The 22,941-nt window shown below is 40.0% G+C and overlaps 1 long non-coding RNA gene across 3 annotated transcripts in view; it reads left to right on the top strand.

Moving 5' to 3' along the window:
* Nucleotides 1-22,941, top strand: part of LOC122548668 — a 46,827-nt gene that overhangs the window by 17,523 nt on the left and 6,363 nt on the right. Inside the window, exons 1-3 of one of the 3 annotated variants that reach the window (XR_006311298.1) lie at nucleotides 6,624-6,680; nucleotides 6,764-6,917; nucleotides 21,828-21,953. This is a non-coding gene — a long non-coding RNA (uncharacterized LOC122548668). Of the gene's footprint in view, nucleotides 1-6,623; nucleotides 6,681-6,763; nucleotides 6,918-21,827; nucleotides 21,954-22,941 lie in introns of those variants that run through there. The other 2 variants (XR_006311297.1, XR_006311296.1) reach the window with 2 other exon arrangements.

The raw sequence follows: 22,941 nt of genomic DNA, 5'->3' as shown, positions 1-22,941 counted from the left end.
AGCTACACTGATATGTATTGACTGTTTCTGGACTTCGAAAGACAGGCTTGTTCAGTACAGCATTTAGAGTCAGAATCATTTTCCTATTATTTTGTTCCGTAAAGTGCAACTGCCTCCAAAATGTGTTTCCAAACAAAAATAATATCTTGAGGTTTGAGCAAATACACATTGTGCGTGGGATAAGCGAGGGCGAATGAGGGAAGGAATATTGGCGATAGTGGATTGGTTACGTGTAATCACTCAGTCTGAATTGACTATGGGAGTAATGGGATTGTCAGAAAATAAACATATTTCTCTGTTCACAAATCACAACATACATTCTGTAGCGAAAGATCAGTCATTACAATGTACGTAAAAGCATTAGAAAAATGTTTTAAGTCCAGACGCTGGCGGTGGAGGTGGGGTGGGGGAATGGAGACTTGCTTCAGAGAATGCAGTATTTTACTTCATGTCCACGATATAAACACAATATGGCTGTTCCCAAAGAGATACACAAATATTAGCTACAAGCGCTCATTGTCAAACATTCAAAAACATTAACGGCACCACAAGTGAGAAAGGTTATCGTACACGCAGCCCATATTTTCTAACAGTGAAGATGGAAAGATGCCGGTGTTGGACTGGGGTGAATAGGGTCAGAAGTTACACGACACCGTACTACACCTCAGCAGGTTTATTGGAAATCACAGCTTTCAAAATGCTGCTCCTTCCTCAAGGTGAAGTCCCCTGAACTTGGCAAAGGAAAAGCGCATCGACAACGTGTGGTTTCAAATTTAGCTGTTGGAGTGAAACTTGGTCTTGTGTAACATCTGGCCATTTTTTGTGAATCTCCAACTTACATCTCTAAGCCCGACTTTAACATTCAAGTGAACACAAACTTGTTCTTAATAATGTTGTAAATGTTTCCAAGAAGGTTACACAATTGAAAAATAATTGTTTTTCGTATAATCCACGAATCTCTCAGTCCTTTTCTTCGTCATTCTTCATTGATCAATATTCTCAATATTGTGACGACACTACTTGCAATAGTGTGAGGACTCTGTGCCCTTAGGAGGCGCTCTGACTTGTCTCTCTGGAAACCGAACCTTGTCACATTCGTAACAAATGGTCTCCTCTGATAGGCACTTAATAAACAGCTGGGACTTTTCCATGGTTGGCTTTTTTTCCTAGGTTGGCAAAACAATCATGAGTGAGCTCCATTACGCTGACACAGAATCAAAATATTTGCTTTCACATAGTTGATGTTGTTTGCTGGCTCCTGGAACTGAATGGCTGCGTCCTCTGTTACTAGAGTGACGGCTCATGCAGTGAGACGTCCTCTTATAGATCACAAGGCAGAGAATGCTTCTTTTGTTATTTCTTTCTGCTGGACAAGACAGAATTATAATCAGAATCCCCACAGTGTGGAAACAGGCCCTTCAGCCCAACAAGTCCACAGCGACACACCAAAGAATAACCTATGCAGATCCATGCCCTATATTTGCTCATTGTCCAGAACTTACATGTATTCGAAAAGTATGGTAAATTTAGGATAGCCAATTCACTTACCCTGTGCATTTTTGTGTTGTGGGAGGAAGCCAGCGCACATGGACAATAGGCACGCAGAGAGAACGTGCAAACTCCTCACCTGCAGCTTCCGGGGGTGGAATTGAATTTGTGACCCGAGCACATAGCGAAGTAGCAGCTTCAACCACTGAGCCAGCGGAGCACGACAGCTACTGTGCTGAACTATGATTGTGTTAGCGAATTTCCATTGTAAGATTCGTGTTTATGTGATGATACCTGCATTGACAATATTGGTTATTCTGGTTTAAATAATGCCGTCTAGAAATAAGATATTCTTTTTGTTGTATGCTCTGTTGTAAGGATGAATAAAGTTTTCCAGAAAGCATCACTGTAGACGAATTAAATCATATCTGAAACTCAGTGTCTTATACTTGCCTTTGATCTATGCCATCCGCATAACATACTTTGGGGTAAGAGTTGGTTCGGGGGTGGTTGGGGTCTGGTCTGCTGTCGTCCACAATAACGGATAGGGAGAAGCTGAAGAGGCTGGGGTTGTTTTATCTGGAGCGTCGGAGTCTGAGGGGTGACCTTATTGAGGTTTACAAAATCATGAGGGGCATGGAGAGGGTAAATAGACAAATCTTTGCCCTGGCATCCGGAAGTCCAGAACTAGAGGGCATAGGTTTAGGGTGAGAGGAGAAAGATATAAAAGAGACCTAAGGGGCAACTTTTTCACGCAGAGGGTGGTACGTGTATGGAATGAGCTGCCACAGGAAGTGGTGGAGGCTGGTACGATTGCAACATTTAAGAGGCATTTGGATGGGTATATGAATAAGAAGGGTTGGAGGGACATGGGCTGGGTGCTGGCAGGTGGGACTAGATTGGGTTGGGATATCTGGTTGACATGGACGGGTTGGACCAAAGAGTCTTTTTCCATGCTATACATCTCTATGACTCTATGTGCCTTGACACTAAGTCCTTCAGGCATACTCCCGTGACGGGAGCCCACTTACAGTTTTGAATCATCTCTCTACATTAGAGGTATTTTAAAAATAGTAAGCAGAATTCTTGCTTCAATAACCGACTCTCAGCTTTTCAAGTTAAATCTCGAAATAATGTGACCACTAACCTAGAGAGCTTCTTAACCACGGCCAATCTCTCTGGCTATACCTTCGTCCAAAATCTTTCAGTTTTCAAAATAAAATGCTTTGCATTACAAGCATCATTCCTTATTCCATCTTTTTATTCAACACATACGGGCTTCATCTAAATTGTTTAATCTGTCAAAGGATTCATGTCGTAATACAAAAAACTCACCGTAGTTTCGCGAGACAGTGAAATAATCCGAGATGTGCGGTGGAATTGAGGGGAGCAGGCGGTGTTGTGTGTGAAATGTAATTTCACCTTCGGAAGTGAAACACTGACAGTGTGTACTTTCTGCAGCTTAGCTGCACAGTCACGAAAGTCTTTCTCCACTCCACCGTTAACACCCCTCCTCCTCACCAAACAAGGCACCGTCTTACTAAAGAAATTGTCAGGTTTAATCTAAATGGTCTTGGTCCAGTACTTCGCCAGATAGAACATTGTACAAAAACCTAATTTTGCTGCAAGGTCGACAGAGGGATGGATTAACCTGTAGAGTGAGATGGGCTTATGGCTATGTTTCGTAGTCCACTATAGTTACTGGTGTAATTAGCATTCATAGTGTCAGCTGAATAAAGATTAATCAATAGCTTGTGGAATAGTACAGTGTTAGGCCGTGTTTTTTTTTTTGTAGTTTTGGTATTAGATAAAATCGCAAATAGAACTGTTTTATACCGTGTTTTGCCATCAAATTCAACATTGGATTTAGGGGGAGGGTTTTAATTAGGATCAACTTCGATTTTCAGTAATTATTGTGGGCAGCACAGTGGCACAGTAGTTAGCACTGCTGCCTCACAGTGCCAGAGACCCGGGTTTAATTCCCACCTCAGGCGACTGACTCTGTGGAGTTTGCACATTCTCCCCATGTCTGTGTGGGTTTGCTCCGGTTTCCTTCCACAGTCCAACGATGTGCAGGGCAGGTGAATTGGCCATGCTAAATTGCCCGTAGTGTTAGGTGAAAGGGTAAAATGTAGAGGTATGGGTAGGTGTGGACTTGTTGGTCCGAAGGTCCTGTTTCCACACTGTAAGTAATCTAATCTAATTTGTGGTGCACACTTCAGACCAAATGGAAATGAACAGGCACATCATGGCATCAATCATCTCTGTGCTCAAATTTGAGTCTTTTTTTTAGCTCCACAGCTTGGGTCCTTTCTTAAGGCTTACGCCATGGAATATGATGTTAAGCAACAGGAAGGAACTCCAGCAAGTACAGATTATGAATTACTTACAGGTTAGACCTGTATTATTTCTACTGACAGATAGTGAGATCTGAGCATTTTGTTAGGCTTTCCCATATCTGTCTGAAATTCCAAAAGAACGCATTATTGCTAACTGAAAAACATGGGCTGAAAGAAGTTGCTTCCAAAAGTGGGCAGCCAGGTAAGCTTTCCTCATGAAATCCAATCTAACTGGGACAATGAAAAGGGGGCATTCAGAACAAGATAGGACATCAGATGGAGGAGGAGGAGGAGGGCTTTCTGCCTGGAATGTTCAGGGAATAATTTTCTGGCATGCACCTCAGTAATGACCAATATTTGAGTCCTCTGCATTTTAGTTGATCTCAATCAACTGCTACAGCCACTGCTGAATCCACAGAGTATGGCAAGGATTGCATCACCAGTGAATATTGAAATAATCTTGATGTGAGCTATTATAGCACTTTTCAGGGTGCTTCTGAAGATATAAGCTGGGTCTCACAATTACAAAGCCTAAGCTACAATAGGGAAACTACTGAGTGTTTCTTTACAGAGAAAGATAATTTCACCTCATTCCTTATTGCCAAAGAAAAGCAAATAGAATCAGCACAAGTGCAGGTTTTGTGTGATGCAGGGTGCTAAAGGTTGTGTATGAGTTGCTTGTGTGCCTCATGTTATTTTCCTGAACCAAGAGGAATTTACCTCCTCCATGTGTATGTGGTGCACAGAAAGGTCAATATTTAGTATCCAAATAATAATTGGGAGAGATTCGATCTCTGGTAAACTTTAGTGCCAGCTATATTTGATCCACCATGGCAAATTAAAAGGTGACACAATCTGTACACTTATAACCAGTCTTAACTCTAATGTGGAAACCAGAAGCATTGTGCCATAAAGAATGTCACTGTCGATGACATGATCAGCATTCTCAAGCAAGGTTTCAGTTGGTATGATAAGCTGCAGACCGCACAGCCTCACCTTTATCAGTGAAGAGCCCATGTCAGACAATAACTTGAAGCTCAGGAGCACAATAGGATGGAGGAGGAGGAGGAGAAAGTTGAAGAACCAGAGGAGGAAGGAGGACTATAATGGAGACCTTTGTGCCTAGGCTCTACACAAGCAAATATTTACTGAACATCAGCAGTAAACTGAACCAGCTCTCCCCATTCACCCACAGTCCCACAGCCAATGCCTATCACTGGGCTCTAGATTATCCACTTTGCCAAAATACAAAAAGACCACACAGACAATATACATTCTACCCCAAATGTATAGATTAAATCATGCCGTAACATGTACAATAATAAACCTATCACCTAAGTGCAGTTCTCGACTGACTCTTCTGGATGATCTTGTCTCTCCACATATTTCTATAAGGTGCATCCCCAGTTGCTATAGCATGGTAGCTGTCATTTGAGAGGAGGGTTTATCATATTAATAGCTTCCTTGAGTAGATCTGCACCATGTCAGATTGGGCTGGCTGGTTTTTAAAGTGACAGGTATTGGTATATGAGTGCTGTCATTCTGAAGAAGATAGTAAGTGATCTCCAGGAAGGTCTTTGAGTACTGGAACCTAGAGCCATGGTGGTAGCAGTGCGAGGACCATGGCAGCAAGCTGAGATTGAGTAACAGCAGACTGAGCTCACACTGCAGCACTCAGACTTTTGATGGACATTGCTTGTATTGCAATGGAAGCACAACATCAGCTTTCAGATACTACTGTTCAGTCATGGTTGATTCCACCAATATAGCAACACCCTATGTGACACTGGGTTAATATCAGCAGTAGCAACACTCTGATCCCCTTAGGTGGACACTTTGCCACCAAACATGCTATGAGTCAGGGTTCAGGATTCCACTCAATATGAATATGATGTCCTCCCTGCACTGAGGACATTAATTAATTGTGCTTCACAGTCCCTATTTATATTTCTGGAGGATATTTAACTTTTGGGTCTAAACCAGGAAATATCAACTCATATATTAAATTTTTTGTACAGCCCTATATAAAAAAGCGAAGTGGATAATATTAATAAATGGGACTGAGGGAGAAAGGTAAAAGGAGTAGAGATAGATATGTTTTAAAAATATACAGCTTTTAAATCTCCAGTAATAAATAATTTCTGAAGGAATGAGACACCACATGCATAAAACTTAATTTTCAACATTAAGCTCATTTGGTAGCAATTATAATCCCTTTAAAATGCCATCGACTCCTGAATACACTGACCACAACCACCATATAGACAGTATCTCTTGGGTCAGTACCACATCTTCACTTCCATGCATTGATCTGAAAGTTGAATCTATCAGAGGAGTGCCAGTTATAGCTCAGCTTGAAGAGGAACAAGGTAAATTGAACAGGAACATCCTGATTTCTGCTTTTAACTGCAGATGTGCAGATACTGAAAGTTGCTGTTGTATTTACCCTAAAATAACAGCAAGTGCTGACAGCACCACCATTATTCTCAACGAAAATCCGGGTCAATGAGAAATCATTTCCTCCCAAATGAGCATAGTTGTGGATGATTCAAATAACAGAACATTAGAAGAAAGCAACATTTTTACTCAATATCCATCTACTTATGTGTTCAAATCCCTCTGAGATTCTACTCAGTCTAGGAAAATTACTCCTTAAATCCCTGAAAAAAAGACTTGTATTTCTAAAACAACTTGTAATGTCTCAGCAATGACATATTTTACACACTATGTATTGATTTGAAATGTTTTAAGACCAATCATTAATAGTAACTTTGTGATTATCCTAATTAATGTACAGATCCACTTCAACTGACATTTATAGACAAAGTCGATACTTTGAAACAACCAAATAAGGTTTCTATCAAATCAATATTTTTATGAGCACTGAGCACCTGCAAAAAATAACACATTTAAATCCTGTTTGTTTTTTGTTGCAGATCCTAAACCATTTTGGGAGAAGCAGTAAAAGCAACAGTATGAATAAGATTTTTAAAGTTTTGATGGGATAATCTTCTGACTGCTTCTTGCCTTTTGACAGAACAGATTAGTTACCATCTCATAACATGGGAGTCTGCAGATTACACTTTCAAAGTAAATAACCTACTGTATTCTGATTTTGTAATATTTACAATGTGCTCAATTTAATGCAGAAACCAAGCAGCTTATCTGCACCTAACAAAAACAAGAGTTGACTAATTCCCATCAGTGTCAATTAAGTTTATAAAACAGATTATTTTGTGTTGCTAAGAAACTTATTTTATCTTTGCAATTTATGTCTCATGTCATTCAAGTGTGGAGTCTATGTAAGGACTTAGGAATTCTGCAATATCAGTTCTTAAAACACACATTTCCCAAGAGTAGCAAGAGTAGTTGGCATTCCAGCATCAAATGTGATGATTGTATATTATGTGTCAGAACTTTTAATAATGTGTTGGAAAAAAGACTGATTGTTCTGATGAGGTAAAATTCATTTAAATTTGTTTTATTTCTCTTTCTGAAAAAAAAAAGGTGTAAAGTAACCCAACAGCTAAACTAAAAATAAAAGCCTGAAAAATCGGAACTTTTTAAGCCAAACAATCCTCGATTGAAGCACAGAAATCCAAGCCAGCACAGGGAATTCTTTCACTTGTTATCCACTTTCATCCCACACATCTGAGGAAGTAAAATGAAAATTTCCTGGCATCCTGGGGTAATAAAATAATCCCAATCTTCTTGTGAAACCACATTAATGCTGAGCCTTAACAGAGGCCCTTTGAGAAATGTGACTGTTGTCTTTCCCAGGCCAGAACAGAATTCATATCAATTGACATGTGTAAAAAAGAATTTTAAAAAACCAGAGTGAAAAATAAGTGGAGATAATCTGACAGAAAAGAGATAAATCTTCACTGACATAACACTATGTATGCAACACAATAAAGAGTTAGAGGGATATCCAATGAGGTCAAAAAGACATCACTCGCACTGTTATTGTAGCCATTTTCCTGAAGTAGTTTCTTTGTCCAAATAGTGTAAAATGAAATATGACAACCTATCATGTTTCCTCTTCCATAAAGTTTTTTATTCTGTGCATCACCATACATTTGGGCCTGCCATGTTACTGAGATTGGAGATCTATGGGCACACCAACTTTTAAACAATATTTTATCAGAAAAATACATTGACGTTCATGCTAATGATTTTGAGTCTTTGGAGCTAATATCATTCTGCAATTCTGCATTATATATTATTTCATTAAGGCTAAAATAGCCAAAAGTACTTTGACAAGACACTAAAACATATTACAGAGTAATTCAGTTTACAAGGTGTTAAACAGCTTACAGAGTGACACAATGTGCAAAGTGGGACAGTTTAGACTGGCACTGTTTACAGAGTATGGCATGGATTACAGGAAGTACAGCACAGAAACAGACCCTTCGGTCCAACTCATTCATGCCGACCAGATATCCCAACCCAATCTAGTCCCACCTGCCAGCACCTGGCCCATATCCCTCTAAACCTTTCCTATTCATATACCCATCCAGATGCCTTTTAAATGTTGCAATTGTACTAGCCTCCACCACATCCTCTGGCAGCTCATTCCATACACATACCACCCTCTGAATAAAAAGGTTGCCTCTTAGGTCTCTTTTATATTTTTCCCCTCTCACCCTAAACCTATTCCCTCTAGTTCTGGACTCCCCTATTCGAGGGAAAAGACTTTGTCTATTTATCCTATCCATGCTCCTCATGATTTTGTAAACCTCTATAAGGTCCCCCCTCAGCCTCCGATGCTCGAGAAAAAATAGCTCCAGCCTGTTCAGCCTCTCCTTAGAGCTTAAATCCTCCAACCCTGGCAACATGTAAATCTTTTCTGAAATCTTTCAAGTTTCACAGCAGCTTTCTAATAGGAAGGAGACCAGAATTGCAAGCAATATTCCAACAGTGGCCTAACCAATGTCCCGTATAGCTGCAACATGACCTCCCAACATCTGTACTCAATACTCTGACCAATAAAGGAAAGCATACCAAATGCTTTTTTCACTATCCTATCTACCTGCGACCCCATTTTCAGGGAACTATGAACCTGCACTCCAAAGTCTCTTTGTTCAGCAACACTCCCTAGGACCTTCTCATTAAGTGTATAAGCCCTGCTAAAATTTGCTTTCCCAAAATGGAGCACCTCGCATTTATCTAAATTAAACTCCATCTGCCACTTCTCAGCCCATTGGCCCATCTGATCAAGATCCTGTTGTAATCTGAGGTAACCTTCTTCGCTGTCCACTACACCTTCAATTTTGGTGTCATCTGCAAACTTACTAACTATACCTCTTATGCTCCCATCCAAATCATTTATATAAATGATGAAAAGTAGTGGACCCAGCACCAATCCTTGTGGCACTCCACTGGTCACAGGCCTCCAGTCTGAAAAACAACCCTCCACCACCACCCTCTGTCTTCTACCTTTGAGCCAGTTCTGTATCCAAATGATGAGTAGTCCCTGTCTTCTCCCTGTCTGTATCCAAATGATGAGTAGTCCCTGTCTTCTCCCTGTCTTCCATGAGATCTAACTTTGCTCACCAGTCTCCCATGGGGAACCTTGTCAAATGCCATACTGAAGTCCATATAGATCACATCTACTGCTCGAAGTCCATATAGATCACATCTACTGCTCTGTCTTCATCAATCCTCTTTGTTACTTCTTCAAAAAGCTCAATCTAGTTTGTGAGACATGATTTCTCATACACAAAGCCATGTTGACTATTCCTAATCAGTCCTTGCCTTTCCAAATACATGTACATCCTGTCTCTCAGGATTCCCTCCAACAACTTGCCCACCACCAATGTCAGGCTCACCTGGCTTGTCCTTACCACCTTTCTTAAACAGTGGCACCACGTTAGCCAACCTCCAGTGTTCCAGTACCTCACCTGTGACTATCAATGATACAAATATCTCAGTATGAGGCCCCACAATCACTTCCCTAGCTTCCCACAGAGTTCTAAGGTACACCTGATCAGGTCCTGGGGATTTATCCACTTTTATCAAGACATCCAGCACTTCCTCCTCTGTAATATGGACATTTTTCAAAATGTCGCCGTCTATTTCCCTACATTCCATATCTTCCATGTCCTTTTCCACAAAAAATTGGCACAGTGGATCAGTGGTTAGCACTGCTGCCTCACAGCACCAGGATCCCAGGGTCGATTCTAGCCTCAGGTGAATGTCTGTGTGAAGTTTGCATATTCTCCCCATGTCTGGGTGGGTTTCCTCTGGGTGCGCCAGTTTCCTCCCACAGTCCAAGGATGTACAGGTCAGGTGAATTGGCCATGGGAAATTGCCCATAGTGTTAGGTGCATTAGTCAGAGGGAAATGGGTCTGGGTGGGTTACTCTTTGGAGGGTAGGTGTGGACTGGTTGGGCCGAAGGGCCTGTTTTCACACTGTAGGGAGTCTAATCTAAATACTGATGCAAAATACTCATTTAGTATCTGCCCCATCTCCTGTCAGAGAGTCATTCAGTAACAGATAGTGGTGAAGCAAAGGAGATTTATGCATGAAGGGAAATGGTAGAGAGTTGTGCAGTGACAGAGAACAGTATGAGAGGCAAAGGAACTGAAATTGGTCAACAGCAATAACAGAAGACGATATGGAATTGAATTGACACATGATCTTACGCAATCCTTTAAAACGTGCAATGGAGTTACATGTGACTAGCATCATTGTCAAAATATTGATGAGATAGCTTAAGTTTGCAAGAGATGCCAAACAAGCTGCTGTGGTGTGATTTGGGGCCAAAGACATACAAATGAGCATGGGAGTAGTGATACTGAACAGAAACCTGTCACAAGTATGAAAGATATACTATTTGTCACTCATCAATTATAATCATTATTTTGTGGAATAAAATTAATTACTGAATTCCCTATCATAATAACATTTTCTTTTTGGTACTTCCTACCATTAATGTGAATTCAAATTAGAGGACATGAGATCCAAATATCTGTCATGTGGTTACTACTAAAAATTAACCTCTTGGAAAAGGGAGCGTCAGAAACACAATAAAGGCAATGCGGAGCACAAGAACAGAGAGCAGTGGGAGTAAACAGAGACACTAGAGTAATCAAGAAGGACAGTTGTAAGAGGCACAGTGAGCAGAGAAGAAGTCTTTCACATGGAAAAGAAGTGGGAGCTTAAACATGAAATTAATGACAGGCTTCCTGCGGATACAACGTCTTAGATACGGAAATGAGCAGCCAAGGATCCTGGACATAAAACAAGCAGTCTTACACATAAAATGGGGAGGCTACGAACCTTTCAAAGAAAGGCTGCAAAAGTAATGTCTTGGAAATGTGTGGCGGGGCAACCAGGGAACCAAGGAGTGAAGATTATTTTTAGAATTGTCAAAATATCAAAAGCTCCTCTGGAGAATTGATTATTTGTAATTTTCCTAAGTAAAATATTATTTTACAAAGTAGCACCCTTTAATTGATACATCAATGTTAGATTGCTACTACAATAAGTGAGAATGTTCATGCAAGTAGTACTGGGATGTGGAGGAAGCAAGCACTCTTTAGATCAATTAGAGTTAGCTTTTCTCTTCCCTTTCATTCCTTGAGCTGTCTGATTTTAAGATATGTCTACAATGCTACCAACTTTCAACTGGCATACACCTGGCCTTTTATTTCTGTTGCTGCTCCCATTGGAAAATGTTGAATAAAATTCTACAAAATGCAATATGGAATAATATCAGGATTAAGGAGATGTGTTGACATGACAGATTATTCTTTGAAAAGAAACATATGATACGAAATGGATCTTTCACCCCTGGGCTGTTTCTGATGTATCGTTGCCAAATTTACAAACCAAAATCTCATGGTGGGGTGGGGTGGGGTAGGGTGTTGTGGGGTGTGGGGATCACGTGAATTGGACCGCTAACCTCAGAGAATTTGGAGGTAACCACAGGGGCTGCGGGGTGCAGATGTGGGCTCTATAGAATTGGCCTCACTTTGTTGCAACAGTGAAAAGAAGAAACAGAACAAAAACAATCCTCCACTCCTCAGTCTCCCCACACAGTTCCCACCTATATTCATGCCAAAATACATCAAGTCATGCCTCCATCTACCTCCTAGCACCTTTTATTGCCAGTATTCCAAACTATAGCCTTCCACATGCCCTCATGCCTTTATAGCCTAAATCCAACTTTGCATCAACACACGTCATGTTCTTATCCCCTCATTGCCAACTCACTTAGTGTCCACCATGGGTACACCTCAGGATCCATGTTGAGACTAGAAAATGCTCTTGATTTATAGAGTCAGAGTCACAGAGATGTACAGCACGGAAACAGACCCTTCGGTCCAACCCATCCATGACGACCCAATCTAGTCCCAACCCAATCTAGTCCCACCTGCCAGCACTTGGCCCATATTGTTCTAAACCTTTCCTATTCATATACACACTCTGACTACACTTCAAAAAACACTGAGAGTCATAGAAATTTACAGCACAGAAACAAACATTTTGGTCCATCTCGTCCATGCTGACCAGATATCCTAACCTAATCCAGTGCCATTTGCCAGCACTTAGCCCATGTCCCTCTAAACCCTTCCTATTCATATACCCATCCAGCTGTCTTTTAAATGTTACAATTGTACCAGTCACCACCTCCTCTGGCAGCTCATCCCATACACGCACCACCCTCTGCATGGAAAAGTTGCCCTTTAGGTCCTTTTTAGATTTTTCCTGACAACCTAAACCTATGCTGCCAGGACTCATCCACTCCAGGGAAAATACCTTGTCTATTTACCCTATCCATGCCTCCCATGATTTTATAAACCTATATAAGGTCACCCCTCAGCCTTTGATGCTCCAGGGAAAACAGTCCCAGCCTATTCTATTGATTAGTTCATTATTTTTTAAAAGCAACAACATTCTGTTTGATAAAAGAAGACTATTCACTCCACTTGACTTCCTTTACTAACATAAAAACAAGCATTTATATTCATGGTCACATTTCAAAGATATTATAACTATTTTGAGCTGTCAATAAAATTGTGAACTAACAGGCATCCCACTGTGATAATGATGGGTTGTGACATCAGTCATACGGCACTAATCTTAAACATTGTAGACATTTTTTCAAATATTTAGAGGGCAAGAGCTTTAAGTGCATTGACACCACTCTTAACATTTGCAAAGATCTTGATGTTCCAATGAGTTTATTCACATTTTATGTAAATTCTTGGCTCTTTTAAAAATCATGAAAAAAGATTGACCTCATTCAAAGGACAACCTTTGACCTCTCTTAAATATGTCCCAGTACATACCCAAAACAGTACCCTTACTTTAGGATAGCGTATCCCTCCAAAGAACCTGAAAGGCTTATATCTTCTCCCACCAGGTCTAATATGCCGTTGTTATACTTCTCATTCCCACCCTATGAAAATCTGATCTAACTCAAGACAGCTGCCATTTTGTATGTGAAGCAGCCTCCATAAAATGCACATGTCCAAAATGTGACGTAGCCCCTGGAAGGGGCTTTGTTTGGGGATGGGATTCTTAGATTCAAACCAATGGCATTACTTTTGTGAAGATGGAGAGTCTCACGGATCCATGCAAAATTGCAGGCCTTAATAATTGATAGTAAAGATGTTACTGAATGTTGTAATTAACTGCTTTGTAAATAAATAAAAATAATATATTAGAAGACTATGCTACATAATGGGAATATGTAGCTATTAAAATAATGGAAGACAGTTCCTCAATATAATTTAATTTTAGCAAGCTGTAGTGCAAATGTTAGTGGAAACCAATGAACAGAAGTTGTGGAAGTGCAGTTACTGATTTTTTTAAATATGTTACTTGAAAAATCTTCCACCAGGGGTTTCATGAGTCAGTGAAAGCAAGATTTCTTAAGTTTATGGCCAATCGAGAAGCGATTTGGCAGTGACATCTCTAGTAAAGAATAAAGGAGACCATGGTTTAGAGGCCAGGTCACAATGTCTATCATTTATAAGACAGGTGCTATACCTCCACACCATTTCAGAGGTAAAGAGACTTTGGAAAAAGTGTATTAGCACTGGCATTTGAAATTAAACAGAAATGACTAAGCATATTTTAAAACTAAAACAATTCTTCTGTGTTTTGATTTGAAATGTGAGAAAACCATCTTCTCAACTTTTCAGTGAAGTAACCTGACAAAGGAGCAGTGCTCCAAAAGCTTGTGATTTCAAATAAACCTGCTGGACTATAACCTGGTGTTGTGTGACTTGTGGCTTTTCATTAGGAAGAATCCCATGTATAAATGAATAGCAGATCCTATTCCAGTTTGAATTAACACATTAAATATGTGAAGTCCAGTACAAACTTACCAAATAGCAAAACATCCCAACATCAGTTTATACCCAGGAGAAAAATCAGAGTTAACAGTTCAGGTCCAGTGACCCTTCCCCAGAACTTCAAGCCAGTTCTGAACAAGTGTCACTGGAATCAAAATGTTAACTCTGATTTGTCCCTATAGATGCTCCCAGACCTGTTGAGTTTTTCCAGAACTTTCTGTTTTTGATTCTGATTTCCAGCCTCAGCAGTTCTTCCAGTTTTTCATTTTATACTCAATTTATTCTAGACTACTGCTTGATTAAACAAAGTGGTAACGTGTCACAAACCAGAGGTAGTCGGCAACACCTGAGCGAACAGTTTTTAGTAGCACACTTAGAGGAGTCAGTAGTTGGCTTTGCCTCAGAACTGAAGTCTGTTCTCACACAAGGAGTCATGTGGATAGCATGTGGTGCAATCACTATAGAACACCATGCAGAGTTTAAAATAAAATTTTCAACGATGGTGCAGTAGAGAAGTCATGTTTTTATATTGTCAGGTTCGCAACCTTTGGTACATCTCCAACTGTATGACAGCTGATTAGGAACTTTTGAAGTTGTCACGTAGGAAATCACAGTAGCCAATTTGCGCACAGCAAGCTCTCACATACAGCAATGTGTTAATGACCAATTAATATGTTGAGTTGCGATGTTGATTCAAGGACAAATGTTGACCAAGAAGGATACTAGGAAGAGTAACCCTTAATTTTCTTTAAAATAATGCTTGGGGATGTTTGATCCATCACAGAGGGGAGACAAGACCCTGATTTAATGTTCACACATTATTCTGGTAGGTATTGCAGATCCTTTAAAGATAAAATTTTTTAAAATTATTTCATATCTGAGTGTTGCTTGATGGTATTTATTGCCCATCCTTAGTTGAGAAGGTGACAGTGAGCTGTTTTCTTTAACTGTTCTAGTCTGTTTGGAATAGACACACCCATAGTGCCATTAGGGAGGGAGTTCCAGGGGTTTGACTAAACATCACTGAAGGAAGGGCAATATACTTCCAAGTCAGGATGGTGAGTGACTTGGAAAGGAACTTGCAGGTGATTATGTATCGCCTACGTTTGTTCTCATGGGTGCTAGTGCCCATGGGTTTGGAAGTTACTGTTTAAGGAGCCTTGGTGAATTACTGCAGAGCACTTTGTACTGCTGTTACTGAGGACCAGTGTGTGAGGAAGTGAATGTTTTTGGATGTGGTGTAGATGTGTACAGTGAAGAAAGATTTTTTAATAATTCTTTCATAGAATGAGGGCATTAATGATCAGGCCAGCATTTATTGTCCATAGGCGGAAGTGAGGACTGCAGATGCTGGAGATTTGAGTCGAGAGTGTGGTGCTGGAAAAGCACAGCAGGTCAGGCAACATTCGAGGAACAGGAAAATTGACATTTTGGGCAAAAGCCCTTCATCAGGAATCATTTCTTGTCCAATGTTGATTGATCAGGGGGCAGTTAAGAGTCAGCCAAGTTGCTATGAGTCTGGAGTCACATGTAGGTCAGGCCACGTAAGGATAGCAGATTTCCTTCCCCAAATGACATTAGTGAACCAGTTGGGGTTTTAACAGTGTCTAAATGGTTGCCTTTATACCAACTTTATTTTTATTGAATCGAATTTCACCAACTGAAATGGTGGGATTCAAACTCATGTCTTGAATATTAACCTGGAGCACTGGAATACTTGTTCATTTTGTCCCAACCACTCCTTCCCATTCAAAACCAACACCCCAACCCGACCTCCCCAACTGCTTTGTAGGGAATATTCCATCATGGTCCTGATTTGTAACTTTTAGACGGTGGACAGGCTTCGAAGAATCGCAGGGTAACTACTGGCTGCAGGATTCTGAGCCTCTAACCTGCTCTTATAGCCATTGTATTGATATGGACAATCCTGTTCAATTTGTGGTCAGTTAACCCCCAGGATGCAGATAATGGGGAATTCAGCAATGGTAATGCTTGAATGTCAAGGCACAATAGTTGAAACTTGTCAGGTTCACAACCTTAGATATGTCTCCAACTGTATGACAGCTGATTACCTACAAAGAAAAATGCCCACAATATATTAAAAGAAGTAAAATATAGGAAACTCAATTTACCATTTAACTCCAGAAATTAGTCAAAAGGGTCGAGACAAACATAACCCAGAGGGACAATTTCAACCTAAGTTGCCAAGTGGAAATTGGTCATCAATCGATTAACCATCCATGTTCCATCCTATCCATTTGCTTTCCATTGCAGTTCTGTCTCAGTTTTCACAAAGTTCTGAGTTCACATCACTCTCAAGGAGTGTAATGTTGTCAGTGACATACTATTGCTAATGAGGGAACCAGAGTTGTGCACCACTTTCACTGCCTTGCCTTTTCCGATTTCCCATGAGGTTACAATTGAAAGTTAAAGCTTGGGAGATGTGATCACATATTGGACATCTATTTTGTGGTGAAACCTGCCATTAATTTACAGCAATGCACAACATGTGGGCTACAAAACAGGTACCTGGTCAAACAGGGAGGCTCTACAACAAGGCCATTTTTTCCTGCCTAATTTTATTGCCATTGATTTTTTTTTGTCATTATTCTTGGATGTGGGTATTCCTGGAAAGGTCAGTGTTTGTTGCACAACCCTAATTTGAACTGACTGGTTTGCTAGGTGATTTGAGAAGGAAGTTAGGCATCACCACCTTGCTGTGAATCAGAAGCCACAGGTCAGGTCTAATGTTGTACTCATTGCTGTGTGGGATATGATAGAACTTATAGACTCAACTGGCCCTCTCTTCTGCTTACTGTTATGGGCATTGGACCAGGCTGCTTTCAGGTGGGTTCCAGCTTAACTTGTAGCCCTGTAAGGACCCTGAGATGGATCCAAATGTGGACACCACTTCTGTAAATTTTAGGCTCCTAATTTTCTTACCTTCCTTGACAATGGTTCATCAAAAGTTAACCAAAAGCAGCCATTTTATGTTTTAATCTGCATAAGACAATCTGACACACAAGAGGTAGTCTGCGAGACAGCATCAGAGAGGGTTACCATGAAAGGGAAACAGCAGCAAACCCAGTTCTGCTGAACCAAGCAGAACCTAAGAACCTGCAGTGCCATCAAACTAAAATGAAGGAACAGTCACTCATTACCTGCTCAGGGAACCTGTAAGAAATTAACGTTGAACAATGGAAGCCATTATAGCTGCTGAATTTGCACTTTAGATTTTTGACGCCCTTCACTATGAATAGAGAGGCTTCAAACAAGTAAAAAGCCAGCAACAATAACGGACTGATCCAATGTTCATCTTTATTAATATTGGTTTACTGTATCTGCTTTAAATCTGTCCTTTTGTCTCAAAACTGTAACACCTTTTCTTAGCAATTTGTGACAATAGTTGCGCAAAAAAACTAATCCTTGATCTTGTTCAAGAACACAGTTTCTCTGCCAGTTACATTTTTAAAATATGAGCATTCATAAAACTTAAAGTAGCTTTAAATGATCCAATCAAATTTGCAGTTCATGACCACTCTGAAAACACACCTGATTTGCTCATGACAAGTACTGACATTGCAGAGTTATTCTAATAGCTGCAAAGATGGCCAGTGGAAGTACAAAATGTCAAATAAATGCAAGAATTCCTTTTCTATGAGAGAAATTTCTTTGACCTCCCACCATCCAGCTTGAATTTTGATGACCTTGTGTTTTGTTGTGTTTCTTTTATTTTTGTCCAATGTGGCCCACAAGCAAACTTCCCTTTCACAGCCCATTTTGCCAGCTTGACTTTTTCTGCCTTTTGCTGCCTCCACTGTATTATGTTGCCATTTTCAAATGTAAAGTATCTCTTTACCTGCCGATCTCGGTTGTTATTCGATACTGGCTATAAATCTCTTGGCCTGCCCCCACTAAACCTGAAATGTAGCACAATCGCTCTTCACTAACCAAATGCAATTACCATCTCACACCTCTCTACCACGTCAGAGAATTATGCCTTAGAATTTTCCCATTCTCTCTACATGTGAAAATGTATTGTTGAAGCTCTTGGTATTCAGAAAAAAAGAGGGACAAAGCCTTGGATGTTTCAATTAGACTCTTGAAAATATGGTTTTCAGATTAACTCTCCCTCTTGGAGTATGCCACACAAGGAGAATCTATCCTCCTGAAAAAAGAATTTTACCCCGGCCCCAGGCAATCTGCAATTGATGACCTGATCCTTGTAAGAAACAGAATGAGTCCCAAAGGTCCAGGTGATTGGCACTATTATGGCATCAAGGTCTGTGCTATCAGTGAACCTGTAAGGCCTCAAAACGCTGATATGAGCACATAGAAAGGATTGTCTCTCCACATGTGACAGGATGGATCCCGTAATGAGTGGAATTCCAAAAATTCCATCACATGTGGATGATCTGTTTCCAGACAAAGTCCAGTTTGATCAGTACAGAGTCTGAGTCGTAATTCAGTACATGTTCAAAGTTACTAAAGAAGGCTGGAAGCTTGATCAGAGCCTCAGTTATTTTTACTCTGCAGCATTTGAATCTAACACTCTGTTATAATTTGTACTCACTTCACAGCCACATCCTTATAAGGCTTATAAATCCTTCCATAACTGTAAGTCTCAGCATTTTAATATCATTTCGCATCTATAATAAGGTGATAACAGCATGAGAGCAAAGCGGTCCAATCTTCCAGTTCGTAAATTCAGTGCATGGTACTGAATACAGTAAAAAGGAAAAAGAATGACTTCTTTTCATTTAAAATTAATACAACAACCGTAGAATGAATAAAATCATTCACCATTTCAAAATACATTTAATGTAAGTGTACATTATTGTGAACTCTGGCCCTTGACCAAGTGTTGGAATAATCAGACCTGAAAATAAGGCAAATTACACCAGCCAATTTGGAGTACATTTTTTTTCTCAGAAAAGTATATTTGCTCAGACATAGGCACAATTGAGTTTTCGTCATTCAAAACAGAAATATGACAAATTTTACATGGACCTAATTAAACTTGAAGGATAGGGAGGCAGCGATGTCACAATGGCTTGTTGGTCTAGAGTATGATTATTGCTTTGGGGTTTGTGCACTGGAGACATGCAGAAGGTTTCACGTTCAGATCCCCAACAAGTCCTGACCATTTGGGGTGGCAGGATGGCTCTGTGGTCAGTACTGATGCCTCACAGTGCCAGGGACCCAGGTTCAATTCCAGCCTTGGATGACTGTCTGTGTGGAGTTTGCACATTCTTCCTGTGTCTGCATGTGTTTCCTCTGGGTGCTCTGGTCCCTCCCATAGTCCAAAGGTGTGCAGGTTAGGTGGATTGACCGTGGGAAATATGGGGTGGATCTGAATGGGGCAGTACTGATGCCTCACAGTGCCAGGGACCCAGGTTCAATTCCAGCCTTGGATGACTGTGTGGAGTTTGCACATTCTTCCTGTGTCTGCGTGTGTTTCCTCTGGGTGCTCTGGTCCCTCCCATAGTCCAAAGGTGTGCAGGTTGGTGGATTGACCGTGGGAAATATGGGGTGGATCTGAATGGGGTGTTCTTTGGATATTTGGTACAATCTTAATGGCCCGAATGACCATCTGCACTGTAGGGATCCTAACAACAATACCCATTGCCAACCTAAGATTCTATGAATAATACCCATTACCAATCTAAGATTCTATGAGCAATACCCATTATCAATAAGACCAAGAAGACATTTTAAATTCTCAGATAAGTTGAGAGTGTGGAGGTCAATAGAGCACAGGGCATAGGAAGTTAGTACTCATCCACATATTGCAATGTCTTACACATTTGTCAAAGACATGTCCCTTGTCTAGAACTGGAACCATCTGACTGGCAGGTTTAACTTCCAGTTGGTTGGGAATAGATCGATGGAGACCTCAGGACAAGGTCCAGTCTGGGCATTATAGTGATGAAGGACCAGTCTGGTCCCAGAATGGAAGAAACTGTCCCTAGTTTCTGGGAGGTGAAGTCAGGAGGAGTTGCAGAAGATTGGTGGGGAGAGGGGTTGAAGGTTTAGTGACAAGGGAATTTCAGGGCCTTTAGGATGGGGAAAATCAGTAACCATGAAGAAGGGACAATCAGAGGTCTCAGAGAAAAATCTGGGGCTTTGGGGTGAAATGGAAGGGTTGTAGGACAGCTTGTCCAGTCAATTGATAAAGGCACCCACTTCCTGATCCAGCAGACCTTGTCTCAGTTAGTGGCTGATTTCCTGAGGCCCAACCAAATATAAATTTCAAAGAATGAATACAGAGGAGACATGTAGCCTTATTAAATACTTAACATTTCCAAGCTGCCTTCATGGGTTAATTAATCATTCCCTCTCACCCTAAAGCCTTCATTAAAGTCAGAAATAGATTAATTAGATGCAGGTTAGTATTGACTTTTAACACACTAATTCACCAAATGTAGTGGGTTTTTTAAAAATCCATTCACCGAATACTGGTGTCACCAGCATGCATTTACCTGTTCAGCACAAGTGCTCTGAGGAATGAGCAATAAACGCTGGCTAATTAGCAACACCCATATCCTGTAATGAATTAAAAATAAACTCAAATTAAGTAACTGGAAGCTATGACACAGAAATATGTTAAACAATAAAAATTGTGTGCAGCTGTATAATTAAACTATATTGAAAGTATCTGTCTAATCATTAAGCTTATATCTATCAGTACCCAAAAGTGTAGATTTGTGGTTCTAATTTGATTAAGAACTGCAGTTATTAAAATATATCCAGTACTATTGATGACATTTTAATATTTAGATCTTCCAATTGTTTTTGCTGATTATCTCATCTTTTCTTCAGTCAACAAGATTTATTTTGAATATGAATTCAACACTTGTTTCCCATTTACATTGCACTATCCTGCACGCTTTCTTCGTTAAGAAGCATGTTACAACCATAAGTAAATGCTCAGTAATGTACCATCTTCTATTAGTTTCCTTTGAGAAATATAACAAGTGGAGTCAGGCAGAATGGAGCAAAGTTGACTTGTGTCCACTTGGTGATTATGCTTTCTTGTTCACTCATTTCTAGTAAGTTCAATCAAGTTTAACATGTGAAGAAAATAAGTGCAGCTGCAACATCCTCAGATACTTAAGGTATTTTAGTTCAATGGTTAGTTAGTCACCCATTTTGCTTCCTATGAACTCCAAGTAAGGCAGGCTTAACACTTTCTCTTCTGATTGCCAGGAAAACTAGCCAGCATTTAAAAGGATACTCATTTCAAAAGCAAGTACAGATAACATTATCCACTGAACAATGTGTCTTATTGCACAGGCAAGGGGTATGCTGCAGGCTATTTTTTTGAAGTCATTTTATCAAATGTACATAGGTTTAGCCACAAGAGGAATGCGTAAGGTTAATATACCATGGTAGCAGTGATGTCACTGATATATGTATTCTTCACACATAAAATATTTAACCTTTGTCACACCACAGAGGGTTTTTATTATAAATATTAAAAATACATTAAATAACACGGCAAATTAACTAAAGTAGCATTGAAAGTTAAGTCCCCTGTGGAGAGTTGCAATATGTCCAGAGACTACGAAGTGATGTGGGAATAAAATGTTATGAAAAATGTTATGTGAGATGCTTGATGCAGCAATCATTCTCCATTTGTGAGCAGGGTTCACTAACTGCTATTACTGTATCCCATTGTTTATGCAGATGTAAAAACTTTAAGGATGTTATATGAGCCACAAGAGGAACCTCCGTGGTAACCTTTCGAAGGATACAAAGCTCAACAAGGAGGATGGATAGCTTTGAAAACTGGAGATGCTGGAAGTCAATCTGGTATTGCTAGTCTTGCTACTGGAAATGGGTCCTCTCAACTAGTCCATGGGATTGATTCTTCATTCTTGGTGGATGACAATGACTTGAAAGAAAGAAGTGAATGTATTGTAGCCAAATTTGCAACAACACAAAAATAGGTGGAAAGGCAGATTGTGAGAGGGATACAAACATTCACAGAGACATATTGATAGGCTAAGTATGTGACAAATGTTGGCAAATGGAATGTAATGTGGGAATTTATGAAATTGTTCATTTTGGAAGAGAAAGCATAAAAACAGAGTATGACTTAAATGGAGATCGCAAAAGGACTGTAATATAAGATTTTTAAAAATGTTACTGCAATTATATAAGGCATTGGTGAGACCATACCTGGAATATTGTGTTAAAAATCACACAACACCAGGTTATAGTCCAACAGGTTTAATTGGAAGCACACTAGCTTTCAGAGCGACGCTCCTTCATCAGGTGATTGTGGAGGGCTCGATCGTAACAGAATTTATAGCAAAAATTTGCAGTGTGATGTAACTGAAATTATACATTGAAGAATTGATTGTCTGTTAAGCCTTTCATCTGTTAGAATACAGTGATAGTTTCACTTCTTTCATGTGTAAATCACAAAACCCTTTTTTTTAAAGTTGCATTCTCGGGTTAGCTGTTAACAATGGTAATAGCTAGACAATATGTTGAAGGTGTTGGCCCCCTGTGTTCTCTGTCTATGACCTGATGTTTAGATTAATTCTAATCTAAAAAGTAGGATAACAGAGTTTAACATAAATTCATGCAGTTTTTGAGCTCAGAGTTTAACATAAATTCATGCAGTTTTTGAGCTCAGAGTTCTACATGAATGTCTGCAGTTTTTGAGCAAAATGCAATGTAACTCTGCAAGTACAAATTCACCACACAAAATATATGTGTGCATGTGGGTCTTTGTCTGTCTGTGTGTGTCTGTCCGGGGTGGGGGTTGTGAGTGTGAGAAAGTGTGTGTGTG

This window comes from Chiloscyllium plagiosum, chromosome 3, assembly GCF_004010195.1.
Source record: "Chiloscyllium plagiosum isolate BGI_BamShark_2017 chromosome 3, ASM401019v2, whole genome shotgun sequence".
NCBI lineage: Eukaryota > Metazoa > Chordata > Chondrichthyes > Orectolobiformes > Hemiscylliidae > Chiloscyllium > Chiloscyllium plagiosum.
The sequence above is the reverse complement of the archived record's forward strand: the minus strand, read 5'-3'. Positions and strand labels throughout refer to the sequence as shown.